This window comes from Heterocephalus glaber, unplaced genomic scaffold (assembly GCF_053883595.1).
Source record: "Heterocephalus glaber isolate CG9 unplaced genomic scaffold, H.glaber_assembly_v1.0 deba00001733, whole genome shotgun sequence".
Lineage (NCBI taxonomy): Eukaryota > Metazoa > Chordata > Mammalia > Rodentia > Bathyergidae > Heterocephalus > Heterocephalus glaber.
Window position 1 is genome coordinate 13,662,236 of NW_028258444.1, and position 17,203 is coordinate 13,679,438.

A 17,203-nucleotide genomic window follows, 5' to 3' on the forward strand; every position below is an offset into this window, starting at 1 on the left:
AATGTTACATGCAATGTATTTTCTGGTTGGTATCTGCCATGAAATAGGTCAATGTCTATTAAAATTTAAAATTAAAAAATCTGTACTAATTGTTAAATACAGTTAAAAGTTTGACTGCTGGCTCAAAGACTTATATCCTGATTTCCGCCTTTTACATGTATTATTTTTTAAACATACAATGATCTTTTATTAATCTCATTGTCAATTTGTCCTTGAAGCTTAAACTACTTCGTTTTCCACATCTCAGACCTGGGCATAATTGTTACTGTGAATATAGCGTCAATTAGTGAATACAAGTACATGTGGTCTGAAGAACTGAAAATGCTTTATATCCAAACCTCATTTAGCAAAATGCTGTACTATACTACTGCTTTCTTGCCTTGTAAAGACAGCTGATATTTCAAGCCACTCATGGAAACTGCACTGACACTCCTATTTGGGTTCTTCCAGAAGGAATCAAGGTCAGAACAACCCTATTGTGCTTTATTAATAGGCTCAAAGCAAGGCAAAGACTTACATATTAAGAGAAAATGCCAGATAGAATCTTATAAAGAAGGGTTCTGAAAACAGATTTCTGAACAAAAGCCATTTTAGAAGCACAGAAAAATCTACCACGGAGGTCAGACTTTAAATAGCCCTTGCAAACATTTCCTCTCTATACATGATGGGGTAGCAAATGTGGCAATCTTTAGTTTAACCTATTCACTTCCCCCTCTTTGTGTATTTTTATGCATAGTGTTACCTTTGGGACTTAGCAGTGTGAATGGGCCTGTCTCCAGAGCACACAATTCAGGGACAACTCAGTAATTACCCTGCACTAATAAACTGTCTCAGAGCTCTGATAAGCAATGATAAAGTTGAAATAGTAAATGGTTCAAATCTGAGAATGCTTATTAAGAACCCAATTAGATAATCCATCTTGGTTCATATAGTTAAAAAAAAAAGAACCCAATTAGGTAATTGCTGATTTTTCACAGGTTTATTGTCCATCTCCTTTGATTTAAGCAAAACATGTACAGTGATTTCATCTTAATCATCAGAGTATATTCAGTATTGGAAAGAGTTCCTGCCACATGGGACACGTTCAATAAATATCTATCAGATGAATGAATTAATTTTACGCACAATGTTGATACTTCCATATTTGGTAATATCTTTACTGAAAGAGTAAAATGATACTTGAAGCACTTCAACTTCATATGCACAAGATGAAAAGTTCTCACCATTAGCCATAGGCAAATCATTTCTTGGGATCCGGTGGCTAGAAGACAAGTAAACTGCACAAAAAATTTGATTATAGAATACCACTTATCTTGATTCAGCTGTAAAACTGCTTCTAAATTTTCAACTTTAGTACGAATTTTACCTACTATTTGTGCCTCAGTATTAACCATAAGAATTTCATACTCAGGGCTGGGGATGTAGCTCAGTGGTACCACACATGCCTGGCAAGAATTTCATACTCAGTATGTAGATTATAAATGCCCACTCACAAAAACAGTAAACAAACAAACAAAATGAAGAGGACAGTGAGACCATAACAAAACGATATGACTCATTACTAGTAGACCAGCACATTGCTTAAAAAAGAAGTAATTCTGAATAGGTTATCAAGGTCATTTCTTATTTTCCTCCTCTTAAAAGAAGTTCTACTATTTACAGCCCATTATTACTTATCTAAACATAATATTCTATACCTAAATGATCAGATATTTGTTATTTTTGATAAAAATGATTTTGATTTTTTCTTAAGAAATATCAACATATAGCTTGGCAAATTAAAAATGTGGTAGGAATTGATTTTTAAAAATATAAAAGGCTTCAATATTCACCCATTTTAAGACATTTTCTGTAAAAAATATTTCAATGTTATATATGAAAAAGCTAGAGTAATATAAGGCAGATGGGAGATTTACAGTTTAGCTGATAGAATGGAAAGCACAGATTCCAGCAAAAGCATCCAAAATGACTATCAACAACTAGCTGAACATGATGCAACCAACAGCTTATGAAAGAAATTAGTTTCTACAGCCAACTGCAGACATATGACGTGGCCAAATTCCTCTTCCTACTCCATTTCCAATAGGCCATGGTGGAGAATAGACCAGATTTTGAGATTTTTCTATAGTATTCCCAGATTGGCCAAAAGAAAAATAAAAGGCTGTTCTCCACTGATTAGGGAATGGTGGAGACAGCAGCTGGAGAAAAACATGAAATAGGAGATGAGCACACCAGGCTGACACTGAAGAGTAGTGTGGGTGCACAGCCAAGGCTGACATGAAAATCCAGAGTCAACCCACAGAACGGGGACCTTCTAGCTCTCACACTGAACATGTGATGAAATCCCATATTACAAGACTCTCCCTTAGCTCTCCCCTAGGCCCAGCAGGTCCTCAAGTCAGAGGAAATTATGGATTGGAACAAAATCCTCAATACAAGAAATAATTCTCAGATGGGGCAAAAGGAAATCTAATGGGAAATCTGAACTAAACTTCCCAAGTGTGTGTAAAATATCAGGAAATGGAACGGAAGCAATGCAAAAACAAAAACAAAACTATATACAATAATCAAAAACAGCACAGAATGACATAAAATACCCAGTCTAGAAGAAAGTAGTGTAACAAACTGAAGAAAATATCCTGCATCTGCTTTATAGAAATATACTCGGAGTATTAAATAATAAAAGATTCAAATATCAGACAGTAAAAAATGAACAGAAGAAGAAAAGGAGGGGTCTAAGAGAAGGAAAATTGATGACCAAATCATCTTTCTTGAAGCAAAGTAAGAGCAATAAATAATGGAATATGTTCGTATAAAGTTCACAACTTAAAAGCAAGACTTGCAATCATCACTGAATATATAGTGGGAAGGAAGAAGGAAATAATTAGAGTGAAGTTAATAGAATGACTGGCAAACATAACTCGCCTAAAGGTAACTGGCATCTTTGAAATAGACATCTTCATGAACCAAGAGGAAATGTTTTAAAATATTGAACATGAAAACTAACCACAATGCAGAAAAATTTTAATTGTACATAGGAAGACCACACCATTTTGCAGAAATGTGATACAGAATTGCTCAACACGGGGACATTCTGAACTTAGATCTTTGCATGGCTGGCTTTTTGAGAGCACAGCTACTGCTCACTATGAGGTCTTCTTGGACCATGTAAACAAGAGCCCTTCGAGTCATTTGCTTTTACATCAAGATTTTTTTGAATTTTATTTTGCTTTGTTTTTAATCCTACATTCACCCTCCAAAAAAATCAGTGCAAATTAGGCTTACATGAAGAAGAACTTAGATTTCATAAATATTGAAAATGTATAAATTTAAAATGAACAAAAGAGGGGAAGGGGATCAGAAGATGGAAGGAGGTAGGAGGGAGGAAAGGATAAGGGATAAAAAGGAATGGGGATGTATTATACATGTACCCTCTCCAGCCAAGTAATGTAAGCATTGTGTACAGCAAACATGTACAGAAAAGGGGAGGGGATCCAGAGCTGGGGGAGGGAGGAAGGGAGGGAAGAGAAAGGGAATAAAACAGGAATTGGGATGTGTTATGTATATGTACCAATTTCCCACGAGGAAGGTAGACATTATGTACTATACACATGAACTAATAAAGTAAAATAATAATAAAAAATTCTGAAGGTACAGGTAAAATGTTCATCTTTGACATCAGGGACCTTATCAATATTGTCTTACGATGAAAAATACAACCATTTAGTATTTTTCTTCCTTTTAACCTTAGAGAAACTTTAAAAATATACCACATATCTTGTGGCAAAAACCACTAAGCACCTAGTTATGTCACCTGAAATGGAGTTTGGAGAATTAAAGCAAAAAAGCCACCTAATCTTATTGACATTGTAGCAATGTAAAATGGTATTTATGTTAAATATCATTATAAATTCAATTTTTATGTATAAATCAGCATGAAGAAAAATACTAGTTAAATCGAGAGATGCTAGTGCCTTACAGATTTTGCAATTAGTTTACTTCTTCCTCTGAGAATATACTTGCCCCAAATATTTACATAGCTTTTTGTCTTACCTCTTTGAGATACATGATAAAATTAATGAGGCTATCCTCAGATATCTAAAATTGCAATCTCCAAACACATCTATACTTGATGCTACCCCTTAGCTTTGCCTTTCTGATTAAGATAGGCAATGTATACTAATTTTTAGAAAATTTAATAATGAACGCTCAACATGGAGACACTCTGTACTCTGATCTTTTCATGGTTAGATTTTCGGAAGCCTTTATCATTCAAACTATAAATTTTGTAAAAATTATACTACACATCCGCTTTGCTATATATGTCTTATCTAACCATGCTGTGTATTACTCATATATCTCATTCATTCGTGGTCTACCTGTTCTCTCCACAATGTAATTGTCTTGTGGAGAGGAATTTTCACTATTTTCTTCATTGTCATCTCCTTAGTGCCTAGTATATTGACTTTCACAAACTAGTGATTGTTTAATGAACAAATGATTTGAGCAAAAGAAATTAGCATAGGAGAGGGGTAGAGGAGAGCGCCCCAGGCCGCGGCCGCCCCTGGCCCCCCGCTGGCCCCGCGCCTCCGCCTCTGGAGGTGCTCGGCGCTTATCGGCCCCGCGCTGCAGCGCGTCCCGGCCCTCTCGGCAGCCCCCGGCGCCCGCGGCCCCCGCCCGGCCGCTGGCCCGCTGCATGCCGGTCGCACACGTCCCTGGAGCCCGGTTTAGGGCGGGCGGTGGCGGAGCGGCCGGGCTGGGCTTGCGGCGTCGCCTTGGCTGCGCAGCTCCGCCAGAAATACCGGCTCCTGGTGTAGGCAGGGGCGGCGTGGGCAAGCCGGCGCTCACCATCCGGTTCATCCAGATGTGAGAATTCAGAGATACTTCGCACCTTTTCTTCACTTTGGAAGGTGTTCTAAAGAGACCATTTATTAGAGAATTGACAGGTCCTATTTTGTAACAGATTACGATCCAACCATTGAAGATTCCTATACAAAGGCCCGGCTGGATAGTTTGGATACAGCTGGACAAGAGTTTGGAGCCATGAGAGAACAGTGTGTGAGAACCGGTGAAGGCTTCTTGTTGGTCTTTTCAGTCACAGATAGCGGCGGTTTTGAAGAAATCTGTATGTTTCAAAGACAGATCCTCAGAGTAAAGGATCGCGATGAGTTTCCAATGATTTTAATTGGTAATAAAGCGAACCTGGATCATCAAAGGAGGTGACACAGGAGGAAGGACAACAGGAGGAAGCACGGCAACTAAAGGTAACATACATGGAGGCGTTAGCAAAGATTAGGATGAATGGAGATCAAGCTTTCCACGAACTTGTTTGGATTATAAGGAAATTTCAAGAGCAAGAATGTCCTCCTTCACCAGAACCAACACTGAAAGAGAAAGACAAGAAAGGCTGCCACTGTGTCATTTTCTGAGAATCCCTTCAGCTTCAGCTGTCAACTGCCAGGGAAAGCCCTCGTCTCCTCTCCCTGCCCTGTGGTTTACATCATGTTGGTGCCTTTCTAGCCTTAGACAAATGATCCCCGTGTTAGCCTTAGACCAAGAAGTCGACTAATTCTTTCCACGAAGCTAATACAATGGTCCTTTCCAGATCAATTTAAAGGAAACACTAAGGCTGCTTCAGAGATTACCTGATTCCTTTAAAATACTGTCTAAAATACATACATAGACACCTTTTTTTTAAGGGCTTAATTTTATTAGGGATGAATCAGTTTTGGAACTGAAGTTATTTGCCAAGCTGAAGTCATAGGTTGTGAAATACTTTTTAATGTCTGGAATCATATTGCTGACTGGTACTCTAAATAGAAACATAAGGAGGTTTTTTTTAATGTGAATTTTTGCCTATCCTTAAAAACTTTGATGTCAACTTTATCTAAACTTAAATATACTGAATGGAATCTACAAAAGTGAGACATCTCAGACCTTTCTTGATGCTACAGGTTTTATTTTCCAGTGGTCAAAAATACCAAAATGTCTTGTATTTATGGATTAAAAAATGGCTTATGAAACCTTTGTTATTACTCCTCCTCTTGAAGATGATAATATTCCATATGGCCAAATATTTGGACCCATTCTGGACTTAGGCATTGTACTGTAGTTTCTTAATATAATGCTTTTCACACTATTGCTAATGGTAAGAATGAGTAATTTCTGTCTATCTTCATTGTCAAGTATTTCTGGTTAAGGGATTCAAAAAAGCCAAAGCTTTTTGTTTGATAAAATATAAAATGTGGAATTGATCTTTCCAGAGTCAGAGAGGATTAATGTTTTTGCTATATACTTTTTTACATTATTTGCTTACCAAACTAGTTAACAAGCATTTTTATATGTTTGTAAGCATATATGCTTTCCCAGCATACCCTGTGTATATGTAAAGATAAGTATTTAATTCTCATTGTTCACTTTTAACTGACAAAGAAAAAAATGGAAACTGCAGAAACTGTGGTAGAAATTTGACTTGCCAGTCTGGTCCTGGTTGTGTCCACCTCCGGCCAGTCATGTCCCTACACCAGAAACCTTCCCAGTAGAGAGACAGAGAGAGCAGCAGGACAAAGCTGCATTGCTGTCAGGACCCCCCACTAGGTATTGACTGCTGTGTCAAGTATTGTGTGTAAAACTTTTGATTGACGATTTAGTATAATTGTGGATGGCTTCTGATTTTGTTTTTAATTCTGTGGATTGTGTTTAAACAATTCAAAGTTTATTTCTGATGATGAGATACTAAGTGGTATAGCGTAGTTGTCACTTTATTGAATGTGTACAACTGTCCCATGAAGTTTATAATGCTGACCTTGTATAGCTTCAGGTGCTAGAACTAAAATTCATCTGTTATCACAAAAAAGAAATTAGCATAATTAAGCATCATATTAGCTACTACTCTCAATCTCTTTTTAACTTACTTAGGATGTCAGAGTTTTAAGTAACTAGAGATACCATAACTGAAATTTGAGGATTCGTGTTGAATCAAGTATTTGCAGCAGGTAATTCTACTAACACTTGCATTTTTGCTTCTTCGGGGCTTAGAAGCATTTGAACTTTCTGACTTGCTATATCTTTTCTACAAGGTGCTGACATCTGCCTATATACCCTGTTAGCAGACACATATAAGTACAAGAGTAATCTAGAAGGAAATGTGGTAAGAGTAAGTCTTGGTTTATTGTCTTTACTTTTGGGTGTGCAGTTGGCTATAATATCTTGGTCTTAATGGAACTGCATTTTGCTTGTTGAATTCAGTGGGGCTGGAGGGACAGTGAAAATGCAAACTTACTCTGACAAGGCAGTAAGGATTTCCAGTCTTCTTCCCTGAAATGCATTACAACACTGAGCATAGTGTCTGCTATGCAGCTCTAGCTCAATACATCTTCATTCTTCCCATTTCATACAGTTCTCATCTCTCACCTTCAATAGGCCCCCAACACTTCTCTGTATTCTCACTTTTACTCCCTTCCAATCTCTTCTCCACACTTACACAAAATGGTGTCTGGGTAACTCAAATCCTGCCATATTTAAAACACTGAATTGGAAATAAAGATCAAAATATTAATAACACACAAGCCCTACTAGCATGGCTTCCCTCTTCCTCCAACGCCTCAGCACACACAGGCTTCCCTGACCCCAGTGGTCACCCTTCTGTCCCTGGAATACACTATGCTGTCTTTATCACTGACTCTTTGCACAAGATGTTAGCTCTGAGCTGAAAACTCTTCCCCTCCATTTCACTTACCCTTCTTTAGATCTCAGTTCAACACCACTACCCCAATGAGGGATTTTTCAGATTCATGAGTAGATCACATCCCACCTTCCCACCCTCAGGCACAATGTGAATGGCAGATTTTGTAGCTGTGCTATAAACAGCAGGCCTAACTCTTGTGTAGAACTTTTCAGAATCATACTTACTAATTATTAGTGGATTTTTTGCTAGGTCTTTTTCCTTATTAAAACATAAAGATCTTGAAGTTGAGTATTGAGTCTTTCTTGTTGTTAAATCTCATGCCTTCCCAATCCCTATACTAACAACAGGCTTCTGTTGAATAATTGAATGCATGGTTGTCATCATCACTATTCCTACCCCCATCACTTTACCGTGTAATTCCCAGGTAGATACTTTTCTTATGGTTTACCTAGAGCCTGCCACCCTAAAACCAACTCCAATTGGACTAATACACTTTTGCTTATGATATTTAAATAACATTAACCTATTCCCCTTGACTGTTAATAAATAACCTGAAGAAATCTAACATGCTTTTTAAAATTCTACCTAGATCTCACCATCTGGAGTTCATTTTTATTCTTTGAACTTTGTGAAGCCTTGTATGCTCTAGAAATATGTGTATTTCCAATCCCCTGCACTGTAACTTAAATTTCTGAGAGACAAAATCTGGATTGCACTTATCTCTGAATATCCTGCAGTACCAGATATCATCCCTTCAATAAAGGTTCAATAAACATCTATTGAAACACATTCTTACATGAATTCGGTTTCTCTCTGATTCCATTTCATACTGGTCTTAAACTTTTCCTTCTGAGCTTCTATATTACTAGTATTTTAAAAATTTTCTATTTTACTAGTATTTTCACTAACTTTTTTTAAACATTGTAATTCTTTTTTTTATTAATAAATTTTGTTTTATTCCATTGGAGCCACAGCTTGCCTTTTATAAACATTTTAAAAATATACAATTTCTAATTTTAAATATGTAGAAACAAAATATTTTTATGTTTAAAATAAACCACTCACATTTCATCACAGAATATTTCAGGTATAGGTGACAGAAAAAAATAAAAAATTTTAATTCTGTAAGAACTTTAAAGTAAATAAACTTATTAAGACAGAAAAAGGCCTGAGGATGTGAAGAGAAAGTTGAGAGCAAGGAAAATGCCCTAAAGCAATGGGAGTGCCCACCGCAGTCATAAGAAGGCTGTTCCACTTTCTTCTACACTGATTTAATGTGATTCAGATGTTACAAGTGCATATGTTTATTTAGATAAAGTTTCTATCTTGTACATTTCCCAAAAGGATTATAACTAATTTCTTTTTTAAAAAATTAACAAAAATGTTCAGGAGAGTGTAAGGTACCCTAGGTAAGAGAGCCTCCTAGAAATAAAGAGAAAAGGGAGATATGCAGAGTTTTTAACATCCAACAAAATGGTGCATATAGCTTTTCCTATAGAAAACAGATTTTTTTTTTCCTGGTTTCAATTCCAAGAGTATTTATAAGAGAAATGTCTTATGGTGGCAGTCAATGCTTTATTATTATTTTGCAAAGGAATAAAAAAAAGTCTTCAAAAGCCTACTTCTGTCCCTTCTAGGTTCAATCATAACTTAGTTTTTTCTCAGAAGCATTTCTCAGAGGCATTCTTTGGTTTATTACTTTATTCAATACAGGTTTGGAGCTCAGAGAATGCTAGAGTTATGAATTTTGATATCCTTTTGATTGTCATTCTCTAAAACATAAGAAATTTGAAGTGCTTGATCTAAGTTCTTTCCAATTTGAATTGTCTGGCTAGTCCCTGAATTGTTATTTTGTTTTGTTGATTAAGAAGAGAACATATTACAAGTGTATGGGCAGCCAAGCTGACAAGTGTTAGTTTAAAAAACCCCCAGAAGTGTGAATTAGCTCTCAGAGTTCACTTATTCTCCCAGGTGTACCATGGGGCTACTTACAGAAAAGATTAGAATTTTTTTGAAAAACTAGCTTGAATCTCAAGTGCATGGAAAAGTATGTACCTGGAACCTCAACTTGGTGCACCAAGAGACATAAAGGCAATCATTTTGTTCTGAAACAAATGCTAGCACTCAGCACCCTGGCCTTATATATGTCCATCAAGAACCTTAAAAACAGATTAGATAGACTGATTTTGAATGGAACCATATTCTGATAAATCCTATAAGATGTTAACTCAACAATTTACATTCTAACTTTGCCGATATCTTACCATATAATGTAGAATTATTTAGTACTGCCCCTTAAAGTTAAAGAATGTCTGCTAAATACAAGGTTAGTTTTAACACCATTTAGTTTAAAACACGTTTTTTCTCACTGTATTAAATCAACAGGGTCAATTGTTTTTTAAGGCCCATTTGGTATTAGAAGACAAAACTTTTCTGCCACTTTCTGGTTGTGTGAGGCAAAAAAAAAAAAATCTGTTAACACTTTCAAGCCACAAATGCCCCATCTCTGAAATGTCAAGTGCTTCCTGGGAGGGTCACATGACATAATAAATTTTGTAGTTCTATGAAATCACTAAGCCACAGTTAAAATACTTATAACATGATTTTTAGGGGTTATTTATATTTTTAAGTTATTTAGAAGACTTTTTTGGAACCAAAAAATACATTCTTTGCATGGAAAACTGGGTTTGAGAAGGGTTAAAGAAAGAAAAATAGGATAACAAAGAATTAAGACATATTATGTACACGTACAAATCCCTATAATGAATGTGATCATTAAGTATCACAAATATGTACTAATAAACGTTTAAAAAATAAAATGTTCTATAATAGTGTCTGTGGAGAAAGCAAGCCTCTTCAGAAGTGAATTTGAATGAAGTCTGTACCACTTCATATTATGATTAAATCTTTACTAGAAACCCTGTCCTGACATAACCTTGAATGCATAACATCATTCTTCTGTCATGGGTTTATCATAATATGTGCCTCGTTTCACATATCTGTGGGCTCTGAGATTAAACACCACAGAGATGTTTCTAAGTACTCTAAGGGACAGAAGCAGGAGAGATGCCCCTTGCATGGTGTGTTAGTTACTTTTCTCTCGTCTCTGATACAAAATACCTGACATCCTTAGTTAAAAAGGAAGGGATTTATTTGGCTTACATAGAGGTTTCAGTCCATAATCAGTTGGCTCCAAGGCTGGGATGGCAAACAAGCATCACAGAGGAGAAACAACATGGCACACACAAGACAGCAAAGGTAACAAGAGAGTTTAACAGCATCTTTCTACCCCGTTTATCTTATTCAGACTACCAGGATTAGGGTGCTGCCAAACCAATCACTCACATGTAATGGTTTAGTAATCATACTCCGTTAACCCCAGCATCACACATTCCCGATTCAACTAACTGAAAAAGAAAGTCCCACATTATCTGCATGAGACTTCGGGAGGACATCTAATCACAAACCATAACACACGGACTTCAGATGCTCCCTCCAACCTCCTGCTCTCACATATCAGGATCCTGTCACTCAGAATAAAGTGGCCTACCAAGTATCTTCGGATGCTGCACAGAAACTGGCTCATCCCAAGGGTGCAAGGTAGAGCAACCTCATTGATTGTCTCCCAATACAAAACATTCCATACCCAACTTTTAATAACTGTGGCAATAATCTAGGATAATTAAATCTAAAAATAACTTTAAAAATTCAGCATCAAACTATTAATACCATAATGATCCCAAGGCATGCATTTATTCTTCTGATATATTTTAGTCTTCCAAAATAACATCAAAAACAATTTACTTTTAAATCATAGCACTTCATATTCTTAAGCCAGATTTATTGTTTGAAATCGTTACCCACTTATAAAATATAAATTCTTGTCCAGATATATCCATACACTAACATAGGAAACAAAAACCAGAAGGCTTTGGGTTTGCTGATTTTCTCAAAATTGCCTCTAAATTCTAAAAATCAATATAACGAAGCCTCAGGGCGCTTTATTGTTTGTTAGCTTATATTTCAGTTCATTTTGTATAACAAATGTGTATTTCTCAAATGCTCTTAGAAGTATAAAGAACTTGAGTTTGTGCATGAAACTATTCCAATATTTTGAAGCCAGTGTAGAAGAGAATATGGATGCAGCGTGGTGAGTGAAGTAAAACCTTCACATGGTAACATCATTTGGAGACAAACTATTAAAGTGTAAATATTTGCATGGAGCAACTAATTTCAACCTCCTAATACTTTAGTCAATTATATAAATGATTCCATTTCTCTTCAGGTGATTTTCACATATACATAACTTCAAGTCTCTCAGTAAATAAAACTTTTCCTTAGTTCTAGACTAAAGCCTAAACATAAAAGCCATCAGTTTTTACTTACCAATGTGGCACTAATGGAGAGCTACTCTTGTATATGTAATTAGAGATAAAGTAGTTAAAACTCCTCCATCTTACAGAATTTAATTTAAAAGCAAAAAGGCAATTCCATTTTACAATCTATACTGCCCACTTGATAAATGGACACAGGCAGAATGAACCAGTGAAAGCTTATAATTTGAGTCATAACTGAGAAGTTATGTGTTTAATTAAGGATCTTATTGTAAGATATACTGCTAAATATCTGAAAGCTTTCTTTCTATGATTGTTTAAACACTAGCAATCAACACACCAATTAGAGAAGAAATGAATCTTAGGTTTAGGGTAACTTTTAACACTTAAAATGTTATGTGTAGAAACCATCAGGTGACTCATTTTAACTACTTTGTAAAGACTGAATTAAAGGGTGAAATATATACTCTTTAAAAATTCAAAGTTCTTTTTGAAGTGAAAGTTGGGATTGTTTAAAGCTTTGAAGCCATCTTCTCCTGGAGAGATGACAATAAGGTAATAAAAGTCTATTGAAAAATGTGATCGAAAATATTATCTTAATTTGAACATAGAGGTCTTAAAAATACATTGGAAGTTTGAATGTGGGCAAAGAAAGAAACAAGATCAAATTAAAGTTTAAAACATGTAAATATAACTGATTATGGCTTGAATTTTTTTTAATTCACAAAAAATTAAGCTCATGTTAAATAACATTATAGTGGGCACTTTTGAACAAGAGTGTGGAAAAAGTATGGAACAACTTATCCTACAATTTTTCCAAAATATTTTTAAGGCTAATTCCTTCCTCCTTTTCATTTAGGTCCCAAAGAGGTGAGAGTTAAAAGCTGGGATATAGGAAGTTTGGTAGAGATAGCTATTAGAAGGTTAATGACACAGAAATGGGCATCAAGTAATTATTTTGAAGAGTGGAAAAAAAAACATTCTAAGGAATGGTAGCTCTGTATTCCCTTTTGAGGTTTGTATGAATGAATTCAAAGAGCAGCTATTCAAAAAAGCTGTGTTTTTCTCCAGCCATGGTCAGCTTCTCAGGAGCAGAATGGAGGGGGCTAAGGACTATATTTGACAATGGCTAGTGTTTTGGTGGGCAATAAGATGTACAGAGAAAGAGCAAGAAAGTTAAAGGTATTCATAAAAGAGGCTTTAGATTGATGAAGCAGGCAAAGTGGTATTACTGATGAAATAATAGGAATCAGGTTGTGTATTAGAAATATGTTCAGGTAAAAGCATTGATAGTTCCCAAAAAGTTAAACAAGTAGTAATAGAATAAAGATACTAGAGTATATGAGATAGAAAGATGGAAAATGGTGTTCAGAGTAGAAAACTTGAAAGATTTGTGGAGTGATGTCATTATAGGTAAAGACAAGATCAAGGTTATAACCATAAGAGTATGTAGCTGAGGCAGAATGAAGGAGGTAAAATAAAAACCTGAAAAGTTAGGCTATTGGTTGGGTTATGCACATGCATACTGAAAGAGTCAAGGGGGTATGTTGGAAGAATACAGGCAATCATATGTAGAAATTTGCAATTAGCATTCTTGGAGCAATTTAGTGATTTAATGACACCCTGCTTGTCTCAAAATAGAAATTAATAAGGGCTGGGAATGTAGCTCAATATTAAGGCCCTGGATTTAATTCCTAGTACTTCAAAAAAATTTCAATTAAAGAAAGGAAGTGAACAAGGAAGACTGGAGGGTACAGGCAGTGACCTTGTAATCTGTGTCACTTCTAGTTCTTGGCATTTAGAATAGTAATGTGGACACCTTAGACACTGATAGGTGAGTAAACAAATAAGTAAATGAATTACTTATTAGGCATTCACCATGTCATGAACTATGCTAATTATTAGTGGAAAAGCAAAGATTTGGGCTATTATTACCTTTCTTCATGAAGCTTTTATTCTATAAGGAAGCTTGATTGTAGAGAAAGATGACATTAGAAAACATGAACTACTCCCTAAATGTGATTCAAAATGTTGTAAGCATTCAAAGATAAAAGTGTATAACCAGTAATCCTGACAAATCATTCTGATTGGATTAAGAAATACCTAGCAGATTGGTGGGACACACTTCTGGGTATGTCTTTCTGGTGGGTCATGGAGGTGTGACCTTGGGTACTATACCTGGTCCCTGGCAGCTTTCTCTCTTACACTGTTCTCCTTCTCTGCTTCCTGGCTACCATGAACTAAGCTTCTTTATTCTGCCATGCCCTCCTACTGTGATATTTCTGCCTTGGAGCCAGCTGACCGTAGATTGAATTCCCTGAAAATGCGAACAAAATTAAAGCTCTCCTGCCTTAAATTTTGGATATTGGTATTGTGTTTCAGCACACCATACAGAGTGATAGTGTCCCCATCTTGGATCACATATCACTTCTTAGGAAAGGTATGAGGGTACTTTCCTAATACATGAGAAGTCAGGTATCCTATTATATACTTCTGTAGTACCTTCAACTCTAATCACAAAGGTAGTTAAATAATTATACAATCAACTTTCAAATTTATATTTCTTCTCTTAAAAACATAAGCCCGATGAGGATTTGAGAAAGGCTCTGACTTTCCTCGCTCTGTAAATTCAGCACCTATTTACAGATGACTAGAAAACTGGCCTATCTGGAGGACAGATGCTCAAAAACAGAGAAATGTGCAAGAAATGTCATATAAATGTTAGAGATTTCCTTAATATTTGTTGACAAAACAATCATGAAATTTGAGATCTCTTATTACAGGACACTCCTGCATCAACAAGTCCATCATGGTTTATAACTAACCTTTTCAGTTTCTTCTGTAATAAGTAACATTCTTTTATTATATGCCTGTGCCTTATTCATACATGTGTTGTTGTTGTTGTTGCTGTTCATGTTGTTTGGGAAAATTAGAAGAAATAATTTTTTAATTCATGTTTTAGAAATTCTGTTTCTAAACAAAATATTTCATTTTTAGAATTCATTTTTTTGTGGTTCCTTTTCTAATAATTTCAAAGGGATTTATTTTCAGGTTTATTTTTCCTCTGCCTTACTGAAAAGCCAAGTCACTAAAAAATTTGTGGCTAACTGCTGTAACAGTTACCAGGGAATTAGATGAAAGCAGATGACACAGTGAATCACAAGGCACAGAATCCATTAGCTCTCTGATAACTTCTTTCACATACTGTCATCAGTGGATACACCCATATGGGGTCATTCCTCTGATCCTTATTGTCTGCTGAGCAGAGTGATTTCCATGATTATCACATTCTGTCTTCTAAAGACCATTGTCATGATTTTTTTATATAGCCTGATAGATTTTTGTGACTTTGACTGTCCAAACACTCTCCCAAATCAAATTTTATTTGCTCACAGTAAGTTCTTTTTTGTTAAAACACATTTGCAAAATTGAAAACATTCCTCTCCTTCTCATGTACAGCTGGTGAAAATATTATCATGGACATTTCCCATCTGGAGGACTTGGTAGCATCCAATGCTTATACAGTTTGACTTAATAATTTTACTCTTAGGAAATTATCTTATAGAAAATGTTATTACATTTGCACAAAAATACACATATGATGATATTCATTGCAAGCATTTGAAATAGTAAAAGATTGAAAATAATCTAAATATCCATTAATAAAGAGTTGAATTATGATACATCTACACATACATAAGAGAATGTTATGAAGTTCTTAAAAATGAGGAAAACTAAATTTATTGACTAAAAGATTTCTAATGTGTGATGAGTAAAAATATCAAGTCAAAGGATAACATGTACATTACCCCATTTGCACAGCATGTAGGTATGTATAATGCATAGATGTGTAAACACATTGAAACAGCTTGTAACAGTTACTTCTAATGCAAGGAGAGTTTTACTTTTTTCTTTTTCTTTTTCTAAACTAGAATTGAATAATTCTTTGTTGTGGTCTGGGCACTGTAGCATGATCAACAGCAACACTCATTCCTAGCCTCTCTATATTATAAGCTCTCCCTCCCTGATTATGACCACCAAAAATGTCTCCAGACATTGCCACATATTCTGTGGCAGCTAAGCCACCTGCAACTGAAAATCACTGTTCCAATGACTGTTGGGAGAAGCAATGGATTTTGAAGAGTGATGATATATTTGCAGTTGTCATATCAAATACATCTCATATATATTTTACACATACAGAAGACTTCTTAAAGCAAGCATTTCTTTGTTGCTGTTCAACTTTTCCAAATGGATTATTTTCACAGGCTCTGTTCAAACAGAGTAGTAGTATTTATCCTACCTATCTAATTCTCAAGCTTCTCCCACATTTCTGTAAAGGCATTTAAAATAATTACATACAATTCACTAAACAACTATGATAAGAAACTCCATATGATTATCTTGTTTTGAAAGTGTCTTAAGGCAGTTTCTTCTCTAACAAAATAGGGATAATAATTTTCCCCACACAGGGTTGCCAAGCTAAGCACAATAACACATATTGAAGTGCCTAATTTTTCCTTATTTGACTCTACAGCATGCTAGCATCTAAATTCACAAGTTGTAAGGGTTTTATTTTGAGGGCACAAAGGTAAAAATGCTGCTCAGTTTGTTTCCCTGCCATATTTTCAGTGCCTAGAAGAGTGTTCTGCCCAAAGTTGGTGTTCAGTACATGTGCAGGAAACAACTAAAAGCCTAACAACTTTATATGCAGTCTAAATGAGCTATGATCTCTTACACAACACCAGTTGTTGAATGAGATATTAAATATTTTAAGTATGAAGTTATATACATAGCTATCCCTAATCAGAGTGAAATAATACACAAAATAACTATGATTCTAATTATTGATGAACAAAAGCAACTTAAAAACAAATTTAATAATCATTTAAACCATTGAATATATATCATTTCACAAAACTGTTAACACATACAGCATTTTATATGTATTGGCAGAGGCAATTCTTTAAGATGTGTCTTTTCATCTGTAACAATGCTGGGTTGTTGGTATGCTTCATAGAATCAGAATTTAAAAAACTTCTTATTCACAGTCTAATTCTATTTTTCAAGTAGCATAGGGATAGATGGCAACTTTTATTTTTAAATAATTCCAATATAATAAAGGGCTAGATTTTTATGATCCATCAAGTCACCAAAAGAAATCTTGGAGAAAAAAACTCCT

The 17,203-nt window shown here is 35.4% G+C and overlaps 1 protein-coding gene and 1 pseudogene across 4 annotated transcripts in view; one reads left to right on the forward strand and one right to left on the reverse strand.

The window, feature by feature from the left end:
* Nucleotides 1-17,203, reverse strand: part of Nell2 (neural EGFL like 2) — a 586,229-nt gene that overhangs the window by 67,532 nt on the left and 501,494 nt on the right. The window lies entirely within an intron of this gene.
* Nucleotides 4,730-8,535, forward strand: LOC110345513 (ras-related protein R-Ras2 pseudogene; annotated as a pseudogene).